Here is an 18217-nt window from a genome sequence, read left to right on the forward strand (position 1 = left end):
CGGGAGTGACAGTGAGATTGCACCTGAGAATGTGTGTTGGGAGTGCTGGGAGGCAAAGCCAGGGCAGATTCCCAGAGTGTGTTTGGCTGTGAAAGCGGTGTCAAGGGAAGGTAAGGACCAGCCACAGCTCTAAGCCCTTAGGCCTATCGTATGGGAGAAATGGCTTGCACGTCTGCACTTTGGGAGGTGGTCTGTGCCAGGAGTGAGAGTTAGATTGCGCCTGAGAATGTGTGTTGGGAGTGCTGGGAGGCAAAGCCAGGGCAGATTCCCAGAGTGTGTTTGGCTGTGAAAGCGCTGTGAAGGGAAGGTGATGACCAGCAACAGCTCTGAGCCCTTAGATGTAGCGTGTGTCAGAAACCGCTTGGGTGCTGGCACTTTGGGAGGTGGTGTGTGCCGAGAGTGAGAGTGTGTTGGGATTGCCGGGAGGCAAGGCAAAGGCAGATGGCCAGAGTGTGTTTGGCTGTGAAAGCGGTGTCAAGGGAAGGTGAGGACCAGCATCTGCTCTAAGCCCTTAGATGTAGCGTGCGTCAGAAATCGCTTGGTTGTTGGCACTTTGGGAGGTGGTTTGTGCCGAGAGTGAGAGTGTGTTGGGATTGCCGGGAGGCAAGGCAAAGGCAGATGGGCAGAGTGTGTTTGTCTGTGAAAGCGGTGTCAAGGGAAGGTGAGGACCAGCAACAGCTCTAATCCCTTAGGCCTATCGTATGGGAGAAATGGCTTGGACGTTTGCACTTTGGGAAGTGGTCTGTTCCGTTAGTGAGAGTGAGAGTGAGCCTGAGAATGTGTGTTGGGAGTGCTGGGAGGCAAGGCAAAGGCAGATGGCCAGAGTGTGTTTGGCTGTGAAAGCGGTGTCAAGGGAAGGTGAGGACCAGCATCAGCTCTAAGCCCTTAGGCCTATCGTATAGGAGAAATGGCTTCGGTGTTTGCACTTTGGGAGGTGGTCTGTGCCAGGAGTGAGAGTGAGATTGAACCTGAGAATGTGTGTTGGGAGTGCTGGGTGGCAAAGCCAGGGTAGATGGCCAGAGTGTGTTTGGCTGTGAAAGCGGTGTCAAGGGAAGGTGAGGACCAGCAACAGCTCTAAGCCCTTACATGTAGCGTGCCTCCGAAATAGCTTGGGTGTTGGCACTTTGGGAGGTGGTCTGTGCCAAGAGTGAGACTGTGTGTTGGGAGTGCTGGGAGGCAAGGCAAAGGCAGATGGGCAGAATGTGTTTGTCTGTGAAAGCGGTGTCAAGGGAAGGTGAGGACCAGCAACAGCTCTAAGCCCATTAGGCCTGTCGCCTGGGAGAAATGGCTTGCGTGTTGTCACTATGGGAGGTGGTCTGTGCCGGGAGTGACAGTGAGATTGCACCTGAGAATGTGTGTTGGGAGTGCTGGGAGGCAAAGCCAGGGCAGATTCCCAGAGTGTGTTTGGCTGTGAAAGCGGTGTCAAGGGAAGGTAAGGACCAGCCACAGCTCTAAGCCCTTAGGCCTATCGTATGGGAGAAATGGCTTGCACGTCTGCACTTTGGGAGGTGGTCTGTGCCAGGAGTGAGAGTTAGATTGCGCCTGAGAATGTGTGTTGGGAGTGCTGGGAGGCAAAGCCAGGCTAGATGGGCAGAGTGTGTTTGGCTGTGAAAGCGCTGTGAAGGGAAGGTGAGGACCAGCAACAGCTCTGAGCCCTTAGATGTAGCGTGTGTCAGAAACCGCTTGGGTGCTGGCACTTTGGGAGGTGGTGTGTGCCGAGAGTGAGAGTGTGTTGGGATTGCCGGGAGGCAAGGCAAAGGCAGATGGGCAGAGTGTGTTTGGCTGTGAAAGCGGTGTCAAGGGAAGGTGAGGACCAGCATCTGCTCTAAGCCCTTAGATGTAGCGTGCGTCAGAAATCGCTTGGTTGTTGGCACTTTGGGAGGTGGTGTGTGCCGAGAGTGAGAGTGTGTTGGGATTGCCGGGAGGCAAGGCAAAGGCAGATGGCCAGAGTGTGTTTGTCTGTGAAAGCGCTGTGAAGGGAAGGTGAGGACCAGCAACAGCTCTAAGCCCTTAGGCCTATCGTATGGGAGAAATGGCTTGGGTGTTTGCACTTTGGGAGGTGGTCTGTGCCGGGAGTGAGAGTGAGAGTGAGCCTGAGAATGTGTGTTGGGAGTGCTGGGAGGCAAGGTAAAGGCAGATGGCCAGAGTGTGTTTGGCTGTGAAAGCGGTGTCAAGGGAAGGTGAGGACCAGCAACAGCTCTAAGACCTTAGATGTAGCGTGCGTCAGAAATCGCTTGGACGTTTGCACTTTGGGAGTTGGTCTGTGCTGGGAGTGAGAGTGAGAGCCTGAGTGAGCCTGAGAATGTGTGTTGGCAGTGCCGGGAAGCAAGGTAAAGGCAGATGGCCAGAGTGTGTTTGGCTGTGAAAGCGCTGTGAAGGGAAGGTGAGGACCAGCAACAGCTCTGAGCCCTTAGATGTAGCGTGCGTCAGAACTCGCTTGGTTGTTGGCACTTTGGGAGGTGGTGTGTGCCGAGAGTGAGAGTGTGTTGGGATTGCCGGGAGGCAAGGCAAAGGCAGATGGGCAGAGTGTGTTTGGCTGTGAAAGCGGTGTCAAGGGAAGGTGAGGACCAGCAACAGCTCTAATGCCTTAGGCCTATCGTATGGGAGAAATGGCTTGGACGTTTGCACTTTGGGAAGTGGTCTGTTCCGGGAGTGAGAGTGAGATTGAGTCTGAGAATGTGTGTTGGGAGTGCTGGGAGGCAAGGCAAAGGCCGATGGGCAGAGTGTGTTTGGCTGTGAAAGCGGTGTGAAGGGAAGGTGAGGATCAGCAACAGCTCTAATCCCTTAGGCCTATCGTATGGGAGAAATGGCTTGGACGTTTGCACTTTGGGAAGTGGTCTGTTCCGTTAGTGAGAGTGAGAGTGAGCCTGAGAATGTGTGTTGGGAGTGCTGGGAGGCAAGGCAAAGGCAGATGGGCAGAGTGTGTTTGGCTGTGAAAGCGGTGTCAAGGGAAGGTGAGGACCAGCATCAGCTCTAAGCCCTTAGGCCTATCGTATAGGAGAAATGGCTTCGGTGTTTGCACTTTGGGAGGTGGTCTGTGCCAGGAGTGAGAGTGAGATTGAACCTGAGAATGTGTGTTGGGAGTGCTGGGTGGCAAAGCCAGGGTAGATGGCCAGAGTGTGTTTGGCTGTGAAAGCGGTGTCAAGGGAAGGTGAGGACCAGCAACAGCTCTAAGCCCTTACATGTAGCGTGCCTCCGAAATAGCTTGGGTGTTGGCACTTTGGGAGGTGGTCTGTGCCAAGAGTGAGACTGTGTGTTGGGAGTGCTGGGAGGCAAGGCAAAGGCAGATGGGCAGAATGTGTTTGTCTGTGAAAGCGGTGTCAAGGGAAGGTGAGGACCAGCAACAGCTCTAAGCCCATTAGGCCTGTCGCCTGGGAGAAATGGCTTGCGTGTTGTCACTATGGGAGGTGGTCTGTGCCGGGAGTGACAGTGAGATTGCACCTGAGAATGTGTGTTGGGAGTGCTGGGAGGCAAAGCCAGGGCAGATTCCCAGAGTGTGTTTGGCTGTGAAAGCGGTGTCAAGGGAAGGTAAGGACCAGCCACAGCTCTAAGCCCTTAGGCCTATCGTATGGGAGAAATGGCTTGCACGTCTGCACTTTGGGAGGTGGTCTGTGCCAGGAGTGAGAGTTTGATTGCGCCTGAGAATGTGTGTTGGGAGTGCTGGGAGGCAAAGCCAGGGCAGATTCCCAGAGTGTGTTTGGCTGTGAAAGCGGTGTCAAGGCAAGGTAAGGACCAGCCACAGCTCTAAGCCCTTAGGCCTATCGTATGGGAGAAATGGCTTGCACGTCTGCACTTTGGGAGGTGGTCTGTGCCAGGAGAGAGAGTTAGATTGCGCCTGAGAATGTGTGTTGGGAGTGCTGGGAGGCAAAGCCAGGCTAGATGGGCAGAGTGTGTTTGGCTGTGAAAGCGCTGTGAAGGGAAGGTGAGGACCAGCAACAGCTCTGAGCCCTTAGATGTAGCGTGTGTCAGAAACCGCTTGGGTGCTGGCACTTTGGAGGTGGTGTGTGCCGAGAGTGAGAGTGTGTTGGGATTGCCGGGAGGCAAGGCAAAGGCAGATGGGCAGAGTGTGTTTGGCTGTGAAAGCGGTGTCAAGGGAAGGTAAGGACCAGCATCAGCTCTAAGCCCTTAGGCCTATCGTATGGGAGAAATGGCTTCGGTGTTTGCACTTTGGGAGGTGGTCTGTGCCAGGAGTGAGAGTGAGATTGAACCTGAGAATGTGTGTTGGGAGTGCTGGGAGGCAAGGTAAAGGCAGATGGGCAGAGTGTGTTTGGCTGTGAAAGCGGTGTCAAGGGAAGGTGAGGACCAGCAACTGCTCTAAGCCCTTAGATGTAGCGTGCGTCAGAAATCGCTTGGACGTTTGCACTTTGGGAGTTGGTCTGTGCTGGGAGTGAGAGTGAGAGCCTGAGTGAGCCTGAGAATGTGTGTTGGCAGTGCCGGGAGGCAAGGTAAAGGCAGATGGCCAGAGTGTGTTTATCTGTGAAAGCACTGTGAAGGGAAGGTGAGGACCAGCAACAGCTCTGAGCCCTTAGATGTAGCGTGCGTCAGAACTCGCTTGGTTGTTGGCACTTTGGGAGGTGGTGTGTGCCGAGAGTGAGAGTGTGTTGGGATTGCCGGGAGGCAAGGCAAAGGCAGATGGGCAGAGTGTGTTTGTCTGTGAAAGCGGTGTCAAGGGAAGGTGAGGACCAGCAACAGCTCTAATCCCTTAGGCCTATCGTATGGGAGAAATGGCTTGGACGTTTGCACTTTGGGAAGTGGTCTGTTCCGTTAGTGAGAGTGAGAGTGAGCCTGAGAATGTGTGTTGGGAGTGCTGGGAGGCAAGGCAAAGGCAGATGGCCAGAGTGTGTTTGGCTGTGAAAGCGGTGTCAAGGGAAGGTGAGGACCAGCAACAGCTCTAAGCCCTTAGGCCTATCGTATGGGAGAAATGGCTTGGGTGTTTGCACTTTGGGAGGTGGTCTGTGCCAGGAGTGAGAGTGAGATTGAACCTGAGAATGTGTGTTGGGAGTGCTGGGAGGCAAAGCCAGGGTAGATGGGCAGAGTGTGTTTGGCTGTGAAAGCGGTGTCAAGGGAAGGTGAGGACCAGCAACAGCTCTAAGCCCTTACATGTAGCGTGCCTCCGAAATAGCTTGGGTGTTGGCACTTTGGGAGGTGGTCTGTGCCAAGAGTGAGACTGTGTGTTGGGAGTGCTGGGAGGCAAGGCAAAGGCAGATGGGCAGAATGTGTTTGTCTGTGAAAGCGGTGTCAAGGGAAGGTGAGGACCAGCAACAGCTCTAAGCCCATTAGGCCTGTCGCCTGGGAGAAATGGCTTGCGTGTTGTCACTATGGGAGGTGGTCTGTGCCGGGAGTGACAGTGAGATTGCACCTGAGAATGTGTGTTGGGAGTGCTGGGAGGCAAAGCCAGGGCAGATTCCCAGAGTGTGTTTGGCTGTGAAAGCGGTGTCAAGGGAAGGTAAGGACCAGCCACAGCTCTAAGCCCTTAGGCCTATCGTATGGGAGAAATGGCTTGCACGTCTGCACTTTGGGAGGTGGTCTGTGCCAGGAGTGAGAGTTAGATTGCGCCTGAGAATGTGTGTTGGGAGTGCTGGGAGGCAAAGCCAGGCTAGATGGGCAGAGTGTGTTTGGCTGTGAAAGCGCTGTGAAGGGAAGGTGAGGACCAGCAACAGCTCTGAGCCCTTAGATGTAGCGTGTGTCAGAAACCGCTTGGGTGCTGGCACTTTGGGAGGTGGTGTGTGCCGAGAGTGAGAGTGTGTTGGGATTGCCGGGAGGCAAGGCAAAGGCAGATGGGCAGAGTGTGTTTGGCTGTGAAAGCGGTGTCAAGGGAAGGTGAGGACCAGCATCTGCTCTAAGCCCTTAGATGTAGCGTGCGTCAGAAATCGCTTGGTTGTTGGCACTTTGGGAGGTGGTGTGTGCCGAGAGTGAGAGTGTGTTGGGATTGCCGGGAGGCAAGGCAAAGGCAGATGGCCAGAGTGTGTTTGTCTGTGAAAGCGCTGTGAAGGGAAGGTGAGGACCAGCAACAGCTCTAAGCCCTTAGGCCTATCGTATGGGAGAAATGGCTTGGGTGTTTGCACTTTGGGAGGTGGTCTGTGCCGGGAGTGAGAGTGAGAGTGAGCCTGAGAATGTGTGTTGGGAGTGCTGGGAGGCAAGGTAAAGGCAGATGGCCAGAGTGTGTTTGGCTGTGAAAGCGGTGTCAAGGGAAGGTGAGGACCAGCAACAGCTCTAAGACCTTAGATGTAGCGTGCGTCAGAAATCGCTTGGACGTTTGCACTTTGGGAGTTGGTCTGTGCTGGGAGTGAGAGTGAGAGCCTGAGTGAGCCTGAGAATGTGTGTTGGCAGTGCCGGGAAGCAAGGTAAAGGCAGATGGCCAGAGTGTGTTTGGCTGTGAAAGCGCTGTGAAGGGAAGGTGAGGACCAGCAACAGCTCTGAGCCCTTAGATGTAGCGTGCGTCAGAACTCGCTTGGTTGTTGGCACTTTGGGAGGTGGTGTGTGCCGAGAGTGAGAGTGTGTTGGGATTGCCGGGAGGCAAGGCAAAGGCAGATGGGCAGAGTGTGTTTGGCTGTGAAAGCGGTGTCAAGGGAAGGTGAGGACCAGCAACAGCTCTAATGCCTTAGGCCTATCGTATGGGAGAAATGGCTTGGACGTTTGCACTTTGGGAAGTGGTCTGTTCCGGGAGTGAGAGTGAGATTGAGTCTGAGAATGTGTGTTGGGAGTGCTGGGAGGCAAGGCAAAGGCCGATGGGCAGAGTGTGTTTGGCTGTGAAAGCGGTGTGAAGGGAAGGTGAGGATCAGCAACAGCTCTAATCCCTTAGGCCTATCGTATGGGAGAAATGGCTTGGACGTTTGCACTTTGGGAAGTCGTCTGTTCCGTTAGTGAGAGTGAGAGTGAGCCTGAGAATGTGTGTTGGGAGTGCTGGGAGGCAAGGCAAAGGCAGATGGGCAGAGTGTGTTTGGCTGTGAAAGCGGTGTCAAGGGAAGGTGAGGACCAGCATCAGCTCTAAGCCCTTAGGCCTATCGTATAGGAGAAATGGCTTCGGTGTTTGCACTTTGGGAGGTGGTCTGTGCCAGGAGTGAGAGTGAGATTGAACCTGAGAATGTGTGTTGGGAGTGCTGGGTGGCAAAGCCAGGGTAGATGGGCAGAGTGTGTTTGGCTGTGAAAGCGGTGTCAAGGGAAGGTGAGGACCAGCAACAGCTCTAAGCCCTTACATGTAGCGTGCCTCCGAAATAGCTTGGGTGTTGGCACTTTGGGAGGTGGTCTGTGCCAAGAGTGAGACTGTGTGTTGGGAGTGCTGGGAGGCAAGGCAAAGGCAGATGGGCAGAATGTGTTTGTCTGTGAAAGCGGTGTCAAGGGAAGGTGAGGACCAGCAACAGCTCTAAGCCCATTAGGCCTGTCGCCTGGGAGAAATGGCTTGCGTGTTGTCACTATGGGAGGTGGTCTGTGCCGGGAGTGACAGTGAGATTGCACCTGAGAATGTGTGTTGGGAGTGCTGGGAGGCAAAGCCAGGGCAGATTCCCAGAGTGTGTTTGGCTGTGAAAGCGGTGTCAAGGGAAGGTAAGGACCAGCCACAGCTCTAAGCCCTTAGGCCTATCGTATGGGAGAAATGGCTTGCACGTCTGCACTTTGGGAGGTGGTCTGTGCCAGGAGTGAGAGTTTGATTGCGCCTGAGAATGTGTGTTGGGAGTGCTGGGAGGCAAAGCCAGGGCAGATTCCCAGAGTGTGTTTGGCTGTGAAAGCGGTGTCAAGGCAAGGTAAGGACCAGCCACAGCTCTAAGCCCTTAGGCCTATCGTATGGGAGAAATGGCTTGCACGTCTGCACTTTGGGAGGTGGTCTGTGCCAGGAGAGAGAGTTAGATTGCGCCTGAGAATGTGTGTTGGGAGTGCTGGGAGGCAAAGCCAGGCTAGATGGGCAGAGTGTGTTTGGCTGTGAAAGCGCTGTGAAGGGAAGGTGAGGACCAGCAACAGCTCTGAGCCCTTAGATGTAGCGTGTGTCAGAAACCGCTTGGGTGCTGGCACTTTGGAGGTGGTGTGTGCCGAGAGTGAGAGTGTGTTGGGATTGCCGGGAGGCAAGGCAAAGGCAGATGGGCAGAGTGTGTTTGGCTGTGAAAGCGGTGTCAAGGGAAGGTAAGGACCAGCATCAGCTCTAAGCCCTTAGGCCTATCGTATGGGAGAAATGGCTTCGGTGTTTGCACTTTGGGAGGTGGTCTGTGCCAGGAGTGAGAGTGAGATTGAACCTGAGAATGTGTGTTGGGAGTGCTGGGAGGCAAGGTAAAGGCAGATGGCCAGAGTGTGTTTGGCTGTGAAAGCGGTGTCAAGGGAAGGTGAGGACCAGCAACTGCTCTAAGCCCTTAGATGTAGCGTGCGTCAGAAATCGCTTGGACGTTTGCACTTTGGGAGTTGGTCTGTGCTGGGAGTGAGAGTGAGAGCCTGAGTGAGCCTGAGAATGTGTGTTGGCAGTGCCGGGAGGCAAGGTAAAGGCAGATGGCCAGAGTGTGTTTATCTGTGAAAGCACTGTGAAGGGAAGGTGAGGACCAGCAACAGCTCTGAGCCCTTAGATGTAGCGTGCGTCAGAACTCGCTTGGTTGTTGGCACTTTGGGAGGTGGTGTGTGCCGAGAGTGAGAGTGTGTTGGGATTGCCGGGAGGCAAGGCAAAGGCAGATGGGCAGAGTGTGTTTGTCTGTGAAAGCGGTGTCAAGGGAAGGTGAGGACCAGCAACAGCTCTAATCCCTTAGGCCTATCGTATGGGAGAAATGGCTTGGACGTTTGCACTTTGGGAAGTGGTCTGTTCCGTTAGTGAGAGTGAGAGTGAGCCTGAGAATGTGTGTTGGGAGTGCTGGGAGGCAAGGCAAAGGCAGATGGCCAGAGTGTGTTTGGCTGTGAAAGCGGTGTCAAGGGAAGGTGAGGACCAGCAACAGCTCTAAGCCCTTAGGCCTATCGTATGGGAGAAATGGCTTGGGTGTTTGCACTTTGGGAGGTGGTCTGTGCCAGGAGTGAGAGTGAGATTGAACCTGAGAATGTGTGTTGGGAGTGCTGGGAGGCAAAGCCAGGGTAGATGGGCAGAGTGTGTTTGGCTGTGAAAGCGGTGTCAAGGGAAGGTGAGGACCAGCAACAGCTCTAAGCCCTTACATGTAGCGTGCCTCCGAAATAGCTTGGGTGTTGGCACTTTGGGAGGTGGTCTGTGCCAAGAGTGAGACTGTGTGTTGGGAGTGCTGGGAGGCAAGGCAAAGGCAGATGGGCAGAATGTGTTTGTCTGTGAAAGCGGTGTCAAGGGAAGGTGAGGACCAGCAACAGCTCTAAGCCCATTAGGCCTGTCGCCTGGGAGAAATGGCTTGCGTGTTGTCACTATGGGAGGTGGTCTGTGCCGGGAGTGACAGTGAGATTGCACCTGAGAATGTGTGTTGGGAGTGCTGGGAGGCAAAGCCAGGGCAGATTCCCAGAGTGTGTTTGGCTGTGAAAGCGGTGTCAAGGCAAGGTAAGGACCAGCCACAGCTCTAAGCCCTTAGGCCTATCGTATGGGAGAAATGGCTTGCACGTCTGCACTTTGGGAGGTGGTCTGTGCCAGGAGTGAGAGTTAGATTGCGCCTGAGAATGTGTGTTGGGAGTGCTGGGAGGCAAAGCCAGGCTAGATGGGCAGAGTGTGTTTGGCTGTGAAAGCGCTGTGAAGGGAAGGTGAGGACCAGCAACAGCTCTGAGCCCTTAGATGTAGCGTGTGTCAGAAACCGCTTGGGTGCTGGCACTTTGGGAGGTGGTGTGTGCCGAGAGTGAGAGTGTGTTGGGATTGCCGGGAGGCAAGGCAAAGGCAGATGGCCAGAGTGTGTTTGGCTGTGAAAGCGGTGTCAAGGGAAGGTGAGGACCAGCATCTGCTCTAAGCCCTTAGATGTAGCGTGCGTCAGAAATCGCTTGGTTGTTGGCACTTTGGGAGGTGGTGTGTGCCGAGAGTGAGAGTGTGTTGGGATTGCCGGGAGGCAAGGCAAAGGCAGATGGCCAGAGTGTGTTTGTCTGTGAAAGCGCTGTGAAGGGAAGGTGAGGACCAGCAACAGCTCTAAGCCCTTAGGCCTATCGTATGGGAGAAATGGCTTGGGTGTTTGCACTTTGGGAGGTGGTCTGTGCCGGGAGTGAGAGTGAGAGTGAGCCTGAGAATGTGTGTTGGGAGTGCTGGGAGGCAAGGTAAAGGCAGATGGCCAGAGTGTGTTTGGCTGTGAAAGCGGTGTCAAGGGAAGGTGAGGACCAGCAACAGCTCTAAGACCTTAGATGTAGCGTGCGTCAGAAATCGCTTGGACGTTTGCACTTTGGGAGTTGGTCTGTGCTGGGAGTGAGAGTGAGAGCCTGAGTGAGCCTGAGAATGTGTGTTGGCAGTGCCGGGAAGCAAGGTAAAGGCAGATGGCCAGAGTGTGTTTGGCTGTGAAAGCGCTGTGAAGGGAAGGTGAGGACCAGCAACAGCTCTGAGCCCTTAGATGTAGCGTGCGTCAGAACTCGCTTGGTTGTTGGCACTTTGGGAGGTGGTGTGTGCCGAGAGTGAGAGTGTGTTGGGATTGCCGGGAGGCAAGGCAAAGGCAGATGGGCAGAGTGTGTTTGGCTGTGAAAGCGGTGTCAAGGGAAGGTGAGGACCAGCAACAGCTCTAATGCCTTAGGCCTATCGTATGGGAGAAATGGCTTGGACGTTTGCACTTTGGGAAGTGGTCTGTTCCGGGAGTGAGAGTGAGATTGAGTCTGAGAATGTGTGTTGGGAGTGCTGGGAGGCAAGGCAAAGGCCGATGGGCAGAGTGTGTTTGGCTGTGAAAGCGGTGTGAAGGGAAGGTGAGGATCAGCAACAGCTCTAATCCCTTAGGCCTATCGTATGGGAGAAATGGCTTGGACGTTTGCACTTTGGGAAGTCGTCTGTTCCGTTAGTGAGAGTGAGAGTGAGCCTGAGAATGTGTGTTGGGAGTGCTGGGAGGCAAGGCAAAGGCAGATGGGCAGAGTGTGTTTGGCTGTGAAAGCGGTGTCAAGGGAAGGTGAGGACCAGCATCAGCTCTAAGCCCTTAGGCCTATCGTATAGGAGAAATGGCTTCGGTGTTTGCACTTTGGGAGGTGGTCTGTGCCAGGAGTGAGAGTGAGATTGAACCTGAGAATGTGTGTTGGGAGTGCTGGGTGGCAAAGCCAGGGTAGATGGCCAGAGTGTGTTTGGCTGTGAAAGCGGTGTCAAGGGAAGGTGAGGACCAGCAACAGCTCTAAGCCCTTACATGTAGCGTGCCTCCGAAATAGCTTGGGTGTTGGCACTTTGGGAGGTGGTCTGTGCCAAGAGTGAGACTGTGTGTTGGGAGTGCTGGGAGGCAAGGCAAAGGCAGATGGGCAGAATGTGTTTGTCTGTGAAAGCGGTGTCAAGGGAAGGTGAGGACCAGCAACAGCTCTAAGCCCATTAGGCCTGTCGCCTGGGAGAAATGGCTTGCGTGTTGTCACTATGGGAGGTGGTCTGTGCCGGGAGTGACAGTGAGATTGCACCTGAGAATGTGTGTTGGGAGTGCTGGGAGGCAAAGCCAGGGCAGATTCCCAGAGTGTGTTTGGCTGTGAAAGCGGTGTCAAGGGAAGGTAAGGACCAGCCACAGCTCTAAGCCCTTAGGCCTATCGTATGGGAGAAATGGCTTGCACGTCTGCACTTTGGGAGGTGGTCTGTGCCAGGAGTGAGAGTTTGATTGCGCCTGAGAATGTGTGTTGGGAGTGCTGGGAGGCAAAGCCAGGGCAGATTCCCAGAGTGTGTTTGGCTGTGAAAGCGGTGTCAAGGCAAGGTAAGGACCAGCCACAGCTCTAAGCCCTTAGGCCTATCGTATGGGAGAAATGGCTTGCACGTCTGCACTTTGGGAGGTGGTCTGTGCCAGGAGAGAGAGTTAGATTGCGCCTGAGAATGTGTGTTGGGAGTGCTGGGAGGCAAAGCCAGGCTAGATGGGCAGAGTGTGTTTGGCTGTGAAAGCGCTGTGAAGGGAAGGTGAGGACCAGCAACAGCTCTGAGCCCTTAGATGTAGCGTGTGTCAGAAACCGCTTGGGTGCTGGCACTTTGGAGGTGGTGTGTGCCGAGAGTGAGAGTGTGTTGGGATTGCCGGGAGGCAAGGCAAAGGCAGATGGGCAGAGTGTGTTTGGCTGTGAAAGCGGTGTCAAGGGAAGGTAAGGACCAGCATCAGCTCTAAGCCCTTAGGCCTATCGTATGGGAGAAATGGCTTCGGTGTTTGCACTTTGGGAGGTGGTCTGTGCCAGGAGTGAGAGTGAGATTGAACCTGAGAATGTGTGTTGGGAGTGCTGGGAGGCAAGGTAAAGGCAGATGGCCAGAGTGTGTTTGGCTGTGAAAGCGGTGTCAAGGGAAGGTGAGGACCAGCAACTGCTCTAAGCCCTTAGATGTAGCGTGCGTCAGAAATCGCTTGGACGTTTGCACTTTGGGAGTTGGTCTGTGCTGGGAGTGAGAGTGAGAGCCTGAGTGAGCCTGAGAATGTGTGTTGGCAGTGCCGGGAGGCAAGGTAAAGGCAGATGGCCAGAGTGTGTTTATCTGTGAAAGCACTGTGAAGGGAAGGTGAGGACCAGCAACAGCTCTGAGCCCTTAGATGTAGCGTGCGTCAGAACTCGCTTGGTTGTTGGCACTTTGGGAGGTGGTGTGTGCCGAGAGTGAGAGTGTGTTGGGATTGCCGGGAGGCAAGGCAAAGGCAGATGGGCAGAGTGTGTTTGTCTGTGAAAGCGGTGTCAAGGGAAGGTGAGGACCAGCAACAGCTCTAATCCCTTAGGCCTATCGTATGGGAGAAATGGCTTGGACGTTTGCACTTTGGGAAGTGGTCTGTTCCGTTAGTGAGAGTGAGAGTGAGCCTGAGAATGTGTGTTGGGAGTGCTGGGAGGCAAGGCAAAGGCAGATGGCCAGAGTGTGTTTGGCTGTGAAAGCGGTGTCAAGGGAAGGTGAGGACCAGCAACAGCTCTAAGCCCTTAGGCCTATCGTATGGGAGAAATGGCTTGGGTGTTTGCACTTTGGGAGGTGGTCTGTGCCAGGAGTGAGAGTGAGATTGAACCTGAGAATGTGTGTTTGGGAGTGCTGGGAGGCAAAGCCAGGGTAGATGGGCAGAGTGTGTTTGGCTGTGAAAGCGGTGTCAAGGGAAGGTGAGGACCAGCAACAGCTCTAAGCCCTTACATGTAGCGTGCCTCCGAAATAGCTTGGGTGTTGGCACTTTGGGAGGTGGTCTGTGCCAAGAGTGAGACTGTGTGTTGGGAGTGCTGGGAGGCAAGGCAAAGGCAGATGGGCAGAATGTGTTTGTCTGTGAAAGCGGTGGGTCAAGGGAAGGTGAGGACCAGCAACAGCTCTAAGCCCATTAGGCCTGTCGCCTGGGAGAAATGGCTTGCGTGTTGTCACTATGGGAGGTGGTCTGTGCCGGGAGTGACAGTGAGATTGCACCTGAGAATGTGTGTTGGGAGTGCTGGGAGGCAAAGCCAGGGCAGATTCCCAGAGTGTGTTTGGCTGTGAAAGCGGTGTCAAGGCAAGGTAAGGACCAGCCACAGCTCTAAGCCCTTAGGCCTATCGTATGGGAGAAATGGCTTGCACGTCTGCACTTTGGGAGGTGGTCTGTGCCAGGAGTGAGAGTTAGATTGCGCCTGAGAATGTGTGTTGGGAGTGCTGGGAGGCAAAGCCAGGCTAGATGGGCAGAGTGTGTTTGGCTGTGAAAGCGCTGTGAAGGGAAGGTGAGGACCAGCAACAGCTCTGAGCCCTTAGATGTAGCGTGTGTCAGAAACCGCTTGGGTGCTGGCACTTTGGGAGGTGGTGTGTGCCGAGAGTGAGAGTGTGTTGGGATTGCCGGGAGGCAAGGCAAAGGCAGATGGGCAGAGTGTGTTTGGCTGTGAAAGCGGTGTCAAGGGAAGGTGAGGACCAGCATCTGCTCTAAGCCCTTAGATGTAGCGTGCGTCAGAAATCGCTTGGTTGTTGGCACTTTGGGAGGTGGTGTGTGCCGAGAGTGAGAGTGTGTTGGGATTGCCGGGAGGCAAGGCAAAGGCAGATGGCCAGAGTGTGTTTGTCTGTGAAAGCGCTGTGAAGGGAAGGTGAGGACCAGCAACAGCTCTAAGCCCTTAGGCCTATCGTATGGGAGAAATGGCTTGGGTGTTTGCACTTTGGGAGGTGGTCTGTGCCGGGAGTGAGAGTGAGAGTGAGCCTGAGAATGTGTGTTGGGAGTGCTGGGAGGCAAGGTAAAGGCAGATGGCAGAGTGTGTTTGGCTGTGAAAGCGGTGTCAAGGGAAGGTGAGGACCAGCAACAGCTCTAAGACCTTAGATGTAGCGTGCGTCAGAAATCGCTTGGACGTTTGCACTTTGGGAGTTGGTCTGTGCTGGAGTGAGAGTGAGAGCCTGAGTGAGCCTGAGAATGTGTGTTGGCAGTGCCGGGAAGCAAGGTAAAGGCAGATGGCCAGAGTGTGTTTGGCTGTGAAAGCGCTGTGAAGGGAAGGTGAGGACCAGCAACAGCTCTGAGCCCTTAGATGTAGCGTGCGTCAGAACTCGCTTGGTTGTTGGCACTTTGGGAGGTGGTGTGTGCCGAGAGTGAGAGTGTGTTGGGATTGCCGGGAGGCAAGGCAAAGGCAGATGGGCAGAGTGTGTTTGGCTGTGAAAGCGGTGTCAAGGGAAGGTGAGGACCAGCAACAGCTCTAATGCCTTAGGCCTATCGTATGGGAGAAATGGCTTGGACGTTTGCACTTTGGAAGTGGTCTGTTCCGGGAGTGAGAGTGAGATTGAGTCTGAGAATGTGTGTTGGGAGTGCTGGGGAGGCAAGGCAAAGGCCGATGGGCAGAGTGTGTTTGGCTGTGAACGCGGTGTGAAGGGAAGGTGAGGATCAGCAACAGCTCTAATCCCTTAGGCCTATCGTATGGGAGAAATGGCTTGGACGTTTGCACTTTGGGAAGTCGTCTGTTCCGTTAGTGAGAGTGAGAGTGAGCCTGAGAATGTGTGTTGGGAGTGCTGGGAGGCAAGGCAAAGGCAGATGGGCAGAGTGTGTTTGGCTGTGAAAGCGGTGTCAAGGGAAGGTGAGGACCAGCATCAGCTCTAAGCCCTTAGGCCTATCGTATAGGAGAAATGGCTTCGGGTGTTTGCACTTTGGGAGGTGGTCTGTGCCAGGAGTGAGAGTGAGATTGAACCTGAGAATGTGTGTTGGGAGTGCTGGGTGGCAAAGCCAGGGTAGATGGGCCAGAGTGTGTTTGGCTGTGAAAGCGGTGTCAAGGGAAGGTGAGGACCAGCAACAGCTCTAAGCCCTTACATGTAGCGTGCCTCCGAAATAGCTTGGGTGTTGGCACTTTGGGAGGTGGTCTGTGCCAAGAGTGAGACTGTGTGTTGGGAGTGCTGGGAGGCAAGGCAAAGGCAGATGGGCAGAATGTGTTTGTCTGTGAAAGCGGTGTCAAGGGAAGGTGAGGACCAGCAACAGCTCTAAGCCCATTAGGCCTGTCGCCTGGGAGAAATGGCTTGCGTGTTGTCACTATGGGAGGTGGTCTGTGCCGGGAGTGACAGTGAGATTGCACCTGAGAATGTGTGTTGGGAGTGCTGGGAGGCAAAGCCAGGGCAGATTCCCAGAGTGTGTTTGGCTGTGAAAGCGGTGTCAAGGGAAGGTAAGGACCAGCCACAGCTCTAAGCCCTTAGGCCTATCGTATGGGAGAAATGGCTTGCACGTCTGCACTTTGGGAGGTGGTCTGTGCCAGGAGTGAGAGTTTGATTGCGCCTGAGAATGTGTGTTGGGAGTGCTGGGAGGCAAAGCCAGGGCAGATTCCCAGAGTGTGTTTGGCTGTGAAAGCGGTGTCAAGGCAAGGTAAGGACCAGCCACAGCTCTAAGCCCTTAGGCCTATCGTATGGGAGAAATGGCTTGCACGTCTGCACTTTGGGAGGTGGTCTGTGCCAGGAGAGAGAGTTAGATTGCGCCTGAGAATGTGTGTTGGGAGTGCTGGGAGGCAAAGCCAGGCTAGATGGGCAGAGTGTGTTTGGCTGTGAAAGCGCTGTGAAGGGAAGGTGAGGACCAGCAACAGCTCTGAGCCCTTAGATGTAGCGTGTGTCAGAAACCGCTTGGGTGCTGGCACTTTGGAGGTGGTGTGTGCCGAGAGTGAGAGTGTGTTGGGATTGCCGGGAGGCAAGGCAAAGGCAGATGGGCAGAGTGTGTTTGGCTGTGAAAGCGGTGTCAAGGGAAGGTAAGGACCAGCATCAGCTCTAAGCCCTTAGGCCTATCGTATGGGAGAAATGGCTTCGGTGTTTGCACTTTGGGAGGTGGTCTGTGCCAGGAGTGAGAGTGAGATTGAACCTGAGAATGTGTGTTGGGAGTGCTGGGAGGCAAGGTAAAGGCAGATGGCCAGAGTGTGTTTGGCTGTGAAAGCGGTGTCAAGGGAAGGTGAGGACCAGCAACTGCTCTAAGCCCTTAGATGTAGCGTGCGTCAGAAATCGCTTGGACGTTTGCACTTTGGGAGTTGGTCTGTGCTGGGAGTGAGAGTGAGAGCCTGAGTGAGCCTGAGAATGTGTGTTGGCAGTGCCGGGAGGCAAGGTAAAGGCAGATGGCCAGAGTGTGTTTATCTGTGAAAGCACTGTGAAGGGAAGGTGAGGACCAGCAACAGCTCTGAGCCCTTAGATGTAGCGTGCGTCAGAACTCGCTTGGTTGTTGGCACTTTGGGAGGTGGTGTGTGCCGAGAGTGAGAGTGTGTTGGGATTGCCGGGAGGCAAGGCAAAGGCAGATGGGCAGAGTGTGTTTGTCTGTGAAAGCGGTGTCAAGGGAAGGTGAGGACCAGCAACAGCTCTAATCCTTAGGCCTATCGTATGGGAGAAATGGCTTGGACGTTTGCACTTTGGGAAGTGGTCTGTTCCGTTAGTGAGAGTGAGAGTGAGCCTGAGAATGTGTGTTGGGAGTGCTGGGAGGCAAGGCAAAGGCAGATGGCCAGAGTGTGTTTGGCTGTGAAAGCGGTGTCAAGGGAAGGTGAGGACCAGCAACAGCTCTAAGCCCTTAGGCCTATCGTATGGGAGAAATGGCTTGGGTGTTTGCACTTTGGGAGGTGGTCTGTGCCAGGAGTGAGAGTGAGATTGAACCTGAGAATGTGTGTTGGGAGTGCTGGGAGGCAAAGCAGGGTAGATGGGCAGAGTGTGTTTGGCTGTGAAAGCGGTGTCAAGGGAAGGTGAGGACCAGCAACAGCTCTAGCCCTTACATGTAGCGTGCCTCCGAAATAGCTTGGGTGTTGGCACTTTGGGAGGTGGTCTGTGCCAAGAGTGAGACTGTGTGTTGGGAGTGCTGGGAGGCAAGGCAAAGGCAGATGGGCAGAATGTGTTTGTCTGTGAAAGCGGTGTCAAGGGAAGGTGAGGACCAGCAACAGCTCTAAGCCCATTAGGCCTGTCGCCTGGGAGAAATGGCTTGCGTGTTGTCACTATGGGAGGTGGTCTGTGCCGGGAGTGACAGTGAGATTGCACCTGAGAATGTGTGTTGGGAGTGCTGGGAGGCAAAGCCAGGGCAGATTCCCAGAGTGTGTTTGGCTGTGAAAGCGGTGTCAAGGCAAGGTAAGGACCAGCCACAGCTCTAAGCCCTTAGGCCTATCGTATGGAGAAATGGCTTGCACGTCTGCACTTTGGGAGGTGGTCTGTGCCAGGAGTGAGAGTTAGATTGCGCCTGAGAATGTGTGTTGGGAGTGCTGGGAGGCAAAGCCAGGCTAGATGGGCAGAGGTGTGTTTGGCTGTGAAAGCGCTGTGAAGGGAAGGTGAGGACCAGCAACAGCTCTGAGCCCTTAGATGTAGCGTGTGTCAGAAACCGCTTGGGTGCTGGCACTTTGGGAGGTGGTGTGTGCCGAGAGTGAGAGTGTGTTGGGATTGCCGGGAGGCAAGGCAAAGGCAGATGGCCAGAGTGTGTTTGGCTGTGAAAGCGGTGTCAAGGGAAGGTGAGGACCAGCATCTGCTCTAAGCCCTTAGATGTAGCGGTGCGTCAGAAATCGCTTGGTTGTTGGCACTTTGGGAGGTGGTGTGTGCCGAGAGTGAGAGTGTGTTGGGATTGCCGGGAGGCAAGGCAAAGGCAGATGGCCAGAGTGGTGTTTGTCTGTGAAAGCGCTGTGAAGGGAAGGTAGGACCAGCAACAGCTCTAAGCCCTTAGGCCTATCGTATGGGAGAAATGGCTTGGGTGTTTGCACTTTGGGAGGTGGTCTGTGCCGGGAGTGAGAGTGAGAGTGAGCCTGAGAATGTGTGTTGGGAGTGCTGGGAGGCAAGGTAAAGGCAGATGGCCAGAGTGTGTTTGGCTGT

The sequence above is a fragment of the Pelecanus crispus genome, chromosome 6 (assembly GCF_030463565.1).
Source record: "Pelecanus crispus isolate bPelCri1 chromosome 6, bPelCri1.pri, whole genome shotgun sequence".
Classification (NCBI taxonomy): Eukaryota; Metazoa; Chordata; class Aves; order Pelecaniformes; family Pelecanidae; genus Pelecanus; species Pelecanus crispus.